Source organism: Struthio camelus, chromosome 28 (genome assembly GCF_040807025.1).
Source record: "Struthio camelus isolate bStrCam1 chromosome 28, bStrCam1.hap1, whole genome shotgun sequence".
Taxonomy (NCBI): Eukaryota; Metazoa; Chordata; class Aves; order Struthioniformes; family Struthionidae; genus Struthio; species Struthio camelus.
In genome coordinates this window covers 4638630-4645659 of record NC_090969.1, presented here as the reverse complement: position 1 = coordinate 4645659, position 7030 = coordinate 4638630, and the positions used below count along the sequence as shown (strand labels likewise).

Below are 7030 nucleotides of genomic sequence, written 5' to 3'. Positions count from 1 at the left end.
CAGAAGAGACTAAGAATACTGGAAAGCTTCTAAACAGACTCTTCTGCTAAGTCTAACTAAATTACCTACCCGGTTTCCAAAATCCTTGGCTATCCTTGACGATTAAATAGTCTGATGAAGATTTTGAGAAGCGGCTTGTGGCTTCAAGTGCAGAACAAAAAGGATTTCAGGTACAGAATCTCAGCCAATACTTCCTGAATCCTGTCATCCCTGACCTCAGGCGTTGCAGTTTTTGAAATCACTAGCTCTTGAAAGGTATTCTGTCTCCCAAGGAAAAGATCTGGCTTCCTTTGTACCTTCAGACTGTCACAGTTACCATACTACAAGGATTCTGTAATTACCACCCATCTGAAAATCCTTTAAAGCATTTTGGGGAGTTGTGACTGACACTACGACTGATAAAGAAGAACGATCGTTGGCCATACACTTACCGATTAGGTCTTTTGCAGCAAAGGCTTCATGACTGGGCACTTCTAAACATGCACGTTTGTGTGACTGCAGAAGACCAGCGTGCACACAATATCTTACTTTGTCTGAAAGCAAAGAATTCAGAAGAGTGTTACCAGCGCCTTTAAGATAAATCAGGTTAGCCGTGAGGCAGAACATGCGAGGTGTTTCACCCATCTCTTTTTGGACCACAGGGACGTTTCAAGTGTCTTTTATCAATGCCCAAGTCAAGTGGACTACACACACGCCTGCTTTTTCAGGAGGACTAAAAGTCACCCCAGAGAGAGCGAGGAAGCTGGTTTGGGTACTGTTCTTTGAGGGATACCCAGGTCATTGTTTTAACTCTGTGTGGAGAGCTTTAACTGAAAGCCGGGAAGTTTGATATGGAAACAGTAAAACTCAGTCGGTAACTCTTTGGTAAAAGTAGTGCAGTGAAATGGAAATGGTATTACCCAGCGCAGACTCCGAGTAGGAAACGAAGCTGAATTAGAGAGAGTAGACCTGTGGAAGTCACACTCTGCAAATGTTAGCATTACATCTGCAGTAGACCTCTGATACCCTTTAGACACAGACCAGTGTATCTAAAAAAAGGAAAACAGCAAGGAGTAGGCCAAGTGACAAAGAAATACAGCGTGTGCAGAGACCTGCATCTAGCAAAACCAGGGAACTTGACTTGCAGAATGACAGCAAGAAATTTAAAGAAAAGTAGCGTGGGTGTTTATATGCTTTTCCTTCCTGAAATTATATCCTGCTTGTACACAAGAAATCAGCCCTTCCCAGGAATTGCGCATATAACCTACTTTCCAACGGAGCTTGACAGCATTCAACAGTTTTCCTTGGTCTAAGCTCTTAGGGCATTCAAGAATCTTTGCCATTTTCCGCTTCTCAGTCTTAGCTTTCTTCTGACGACACGATAATTACACTACGCAGACCAACATGCAACTGTTCAAATACTATTGGAAAGTATATCAAATCCAAAATGCACCATACAGGCACCTATGGGTTTTACTCTTGTCATCATGCCAAGGACACGCTAGCCCTGACAACCTGCAAAACCTCAAGAACAATATGGGCAAGACACATTCCAGCAATCAGAAATCAGCACGGAGGAGCACGCATACCGATTTGTCACTAGCCTCAGTGATAACAATGGACAAAACACCCTCCCCTTGCTTAGACAAGAGTCAGCTGCTGGGAAAGCAGTTATTTCTTAAAGTTATTCCTTGTTATTCTGAGAAAATGGGCAAGGAATTTTTTTCTTACTCTAGCGTGGTAATAAGTCTTGTAATCTAGTTACAAGGCTGAGCTCTGCCCCAGATGACATGAGCAACAACAGGCAAGTTCCCAACTGGAACATTCCCCAATGAGAAAAAACATACCCAAATGCATGCAGGACAAGTTTATGCCAGTAGCTTCTGTAAAGTACCTGGAAAGTCTTCCACCGAGATGTTTGCATTCAGATTACCTCCTGACAATTCTTGCTGGGCTCCTCAAAACCCATGTCAGGCTACTGCTATAGTGAGAGCAGGGCTTATCATTCAGAGTAGGACTATCCATTGCCTTGTATGCCCACCTGCCAACAGCCAGCTGTTGCCTTTTCTGTTCTGCTAGGTTGTAAGCATTTGGGAAAGGCACTGATTTCTTCTGCTGACTCTCTGTCCTGAGCTTACGAGCAGGGCCCTGGAGTCCATGACTGGTCTGTAAGCTCTGTGGCGATAGACAAATGTGAAGAGATAAAAATATCCAGCAGTTCAGCTTGTTTCCACTGTTTAAGGTAAGGCTTTGGGTCAGAAGCCAGTAAAGAAAACTGAAAGCCAGACCTAACCTCCACTGCCCTCTTCACTGTCCACAATTTCACAGTTTCACCCCCAGATTTTTCAGTTTCTTTCTCGTTCTTTCCTCCTCGGCTTTTCCTAATTAAAAGAGACAAGAAGGATCAGGCACAAGCATGCAGAAAATCTGACAGGTGCACACTCGGTGCCTACAGAGGAACTTCATCAAGGCTCTGCGTATGCACAAAAGATTAGCCTACAGTTCTACTCTGCAGAAAGCAAGTCCGGATCCCTGGAATCCAGCCATCTAGTTTTACTGATTTTCACAAGTTTGTATCTTTCAGTCTCATGAAGATGAGGAAATCAGTGCAGGATTTAATAGAAGAAGGAAACCTAGACTTGTAAATGTAGGTCATGGCCTACTTTGCTCTCTGTTAACATGCTTACTCCTGGCCCAGGAAATGTTAAAAAAAAAAAAAAAAAAAAAGAAGATGAGCAAAGCAAAAAGCAGGACATTCACCGAGATTCCTGGAGTACAGGACTCTATTTTTGCTCTTTATCCTAGAGTTCTCAAAGAACAGGGCAGTAGTAGCTGCAGGGAGCACCCAGGAGGAGAGAACAGGAACATCATGTTGGCAGCCAAGATTAACCCCCAGAATTTCTGCTCTTAACCGCGGTTCAGTAAATGTGGAAGTTGCTGCAAATTTCTCATCCAGATTCAAAACTGAGTGTATCAGCTAATCACCGACTACTAATGCACCAGTAGAATCCTGAAAAAAGCAATAGTCTCTCCGCAGCCACCAAAGTGTTCTTAGAGGCACTTGAGGGATATCATAGGAAATACCGTGGCTGATTGTTACAGATAACAGAGGTTGCTCTAGGGACAGAGAACCAGTTACACTCCCAGGCAATGCTGGCACCAGAACAAACACCCCGAAAGTTGCCATGGGGAAGTGCACTTTGGATCTGAGAAGGCTTCAAATCCCTGGAAAGGAAATTCTGGAAGTAGCTCTCGAGCAAGGGAATGCTTCACATGGGAGCTTAAGTCAAGTCATGAAAATGATTTGAGGATACCTTTGCCTGTAACAGGTGACTAAAGTGGAGGACACAGGAGACTCTTAGTGAGGTGATGAAATGTCAGCAAAACAGGTACACAGAAATACAAACCGGAGTCTGGGTTATCACCAGACTCTTAAATCTGCAATGCAGCTTTAATGGCTAATCTCCACAAACACAGAGGAGCAGAGGAACAATGACAGGCTGAGGAACCCCCTGTAACTTCATCAGGTCCGAGAGAGCGCCTGAACCTGGCTCCTCAACCCACTGTCCTGGTGTGACACCCACCACATGAGTCCATGGTCTCCCTGGACCACCTTGCAGACCCTCTTGCTGGGGGTAACTGCCTGCAGGTGTAGGGGATGCATTATGGGATTCCAGGAAGAACATCCTGAAATTGAATGAGCCTTAATGTGGGATGTTTCGGAGGAGGCCCAAAGGCTGTGAAAGGGAGGGATCAAGCTGGTTTGGGGAGGAACCAATGCGGAGAAGCAGAGGGGGAAAAGGGATGCAAGGGGCAGAGAGCTTCTGACCAGGTGCCTGGTCAGCAAGCTTCTCTAGCCATGCCCTGGGCCTGATAACTGCAGCCGGTCCTGTCTTCTTCTTAAATCCCTTTTCCAGCTGTTGTCCAGGCTGAGGAAACTCTCTACACTGTGTGCCTGTGTGTCTAAGGAGGTCCAAGTGCCAGCCACTGGTGAAGGGGCCAGGGGTCACTGGGGCATGTGAGCTGAGGGTGCTCGCAGCTGGAGAGAGCGAGTGTGCACATTGTGCTGGACCTGTTAGCAGAGAGACCCTTTTGCATGGGTGTGTCTTGGGGAATCAGTGCCTAACAGGCCTTAATGGCCCTGACCAGCCTCACCCGCAGCCTCCACCCATACCCTCTGCCCATGGTGCCAGGGCATCACTGAAGACCAGCCCTGGACCTTCAGTCCCTGCCTGAGCGACAGTGTAGGAGGACTGGTCTCCAGCACAGCTGCAGCCATGTCCGTGCCTGGCCATGGACCCTGAGAATCTGCACTCTGACCTGCAGAGTGATTTCCAAGCCAGGCCTTGGACCTGCCTCGTCACAATAGATTTGCCCCACGATCACTGGACTGTGTCTGACACTGATCACCCTCAACACACCTGAGGATTGACTTCTCGGCTTGACTGTGGACATGCCACATCACCACACGCTTTCCTGATGGTCTGGATCCTTGCTTGAACCTGCACAGCATCCCCGCGCCTGCCCGTATTTGCCTCGCTCGGGTACTGGGGGGTGGGCGCTGGCTGGTGAGGCCCCTGCCCTGCCAGCTGGGTTACTGCCTTTGGCTCTCCATTCCTGTGGGAGCAGCTGACCCTCACCGCTCCCCGACAGTGAGACTGCTGGGAGACCAGGGCTCGAGGGGCCATTACTGCATAGTCTGAGTGTCTAAGGCCACTTCCTGGTGTGATTGAGTGCGTAGGTGCGAGGGGACCTCCAGGACCACAGCTGGAGTGGGGCTGTGGGTCTCTGGGGTTCACATGCCCAGAAACCAGAGACTGGGGAGACCAGGGGATCCAGGGCTGAGCGACTCGGTGGACCTGCCTGTCTAAGGCCAGACCTGGGCGGATCCATGTTGTAGGTATGGATATCAATAGCTGTTTTTTCCACTCATGGGCTTTTGTCCTGATCAGTCGGAGAGAGGAACAGGATCTGGCCTGTGCTTTGTGGGAGTGCTGTGTTTTCTGTGTTGATCTGTGTGGTCAGTGATACCTGTATGGAGGGTGTGTAGGTGTGCTTGTCTGCCTATTGGGAAAACAGGCTCAGGCTCGCTACTGCCTGGACAAGGAGACATGGAGCTGTGGCAGCCTCGCTTCCGTTGGGCTGTTGGACTCAGCGTCTCCTACCTGAGTGCACCTACAGGGCTGAGTGGCGGCAAGCTCATGTGGGAGCTGCCACTGCTGCTCTCACTGCTGGCCTCTCTGTAGCACTGGCGCTGAAAAGCATCTGCCTAGAGGGGTATTATCCCAGCTGCTCAACTCCTCCTAAAAAGGCCCAAGGAAGATGGTTGGTGCCTCTTCCGAGCAGGGGCGACCAGCCTTTTGCTTGCCTTGGATTTCCCTGCAGGAAAGGGGAAGAGCTGTTAAATGCCACGGGCTATCCCACAGGCCTCCGTATGACCACTGCAGCATACACAGCTCTGTCTGGATCACCTCTCCTTTCAGCTAGGAAGCTCAGGAGCAAGTGCAAGCCAGATCGTGGAGTGGGGAATCGAGGTCTCTGGGTGCTGCAGGGGCTCTCCCCCAGGGACCCCCCACCAAAGTAAACCCTGTCCCAGGGCCAGCACTGAACAGCCCAGGGACTGGCTGAGACCCAGAGGGCAGAAGTGACATTCCCCAGACTTGTCTGCCAGCAGTGCGCTGGAGCTGGGAGAGAACCCAGGTGTCCAGGCTCCTAGTCAGCTCCTCCCCTCCTCTACTCCATAGACCCCTGCCCTTCCCCTTGCAGTGCCAACAATGTGTGGACAGGTCTCTTTTCCCCATTTGGAGTCCCAGGAATTAAGGGGGATCTTTGGCCACAGCATGCTGCATACTTCTGCAACGTGCCCGTTTAATGCTTAATCCTCTTGCTCCAGACCAACCACAGGAGATATCTTGGGGACAAAGGCACTCGCACCAGCTCCGTGATTTCTGAGTCCAGCGAACCGCATCCGTGGGTCAGAAGAGGAGCAACTCGGAATGGGTGAAATAACAAGAGAAGGGAAGAGAAGAAAGAGGGGAAAAAAGAATCAGTGTAAATGCAGCAACTTAGGAAGTTACTGTTGGTCTCGCTCATCTACTGCCATAACTAAGGGCAAAGTGCAATGAACGCTAGCAGCATTATGCTGTTTGGGGAAGTCCAGGTAAACTGGTGCTGCTGGCTAGCTAGCCTGCCGAGGAAAATACATGTTATCCTTGTACTTACCCTGAGATTTGCACTGTGGTCAGCTTCTATCGCTGCTGCAGCACCTTTACTGAGGCAGCCTGAAAGATGCAAACAGAAACGGAGTGCCCATACCTCCCGTGAGAATGGGTTGGGCTTTCAAGAACAAGACGCTCTGAAAGACGGAAAGAAACTCCCCTGATTCACCCGGGAAAAACATTTTCACAGCCAGTGGACAAGCTGCACCAATTTCCTGGCAAACATCAACAAGTCCTACAGTCTGTTCCAGCATGCATTTCCCCTAAACGCCTGGCCTGTTGTTTATTTGGGCTGCACTGACAGCAGATGTGCTGCTCTCCAGCAACTCCAGCCACAGCATGAGAAAGGCAGGAGCACAGCTCCCATCACCTTGCTCAGTGTGCACTCGAGAGGACCGGCAGGAGAAGGAGCAGGGTACCGTTTTGCCTCTGCTCTCCTGCCTGCGGGATCTTGCAGTGAACTGCCAAATGCTTTGATTTCCTTTCCTTGTTAGGGGCACTAAACCCACCCACAGGTGCGCCTTGCTTCTCAGGCCTCTTTCAAGGTACACTGAGAAACCTTGAGGGCAGCTGCCACGGACCCAATCTCCATCAAAGCTGCCTTTCATTTACTGAGGGAAGGAGCTCATCACCAGGGCTTTCACACAGCCTCTGCTCTCAAACTGACTGCTGGCACTGCAATTTCTCACGTCGGACAAAGCTTCCTTGCCATAACTGGAGTGAAATTCCCCCACAAGGTAATACAGTACCTGCTGGCGTTCTGCCCACCAAGAGGATCAGGCTCTTGCTGAGAAGCACAGCCATCCTTCAGAGACGCCAACACGCCATGCTCC

At 49.7% G+C, this 7030-nt stretch overlaps 1 long non-coding RNA gene across 1 annotated transcript; it reads right to left on the bottom strand.

The window, feature by feature from the left end:
• Nucleotides 1–5170: 5170 nt before the first annotated feature.
• LOC138062661 (uncharacterized) lies at nucleotides 5171–7030 on the bottom strand. The gene is made up of 3 exons (XR_011136571.1): nucleotides 6947–7030; nucleotides 5831–6260; nucleotides 5171–5358 (listed from the first exon to the last, which is right to left on the bottom strand). It is a non-coding gene; the product is annotated as an uncharacterized lncRNA (long non-coding RNA).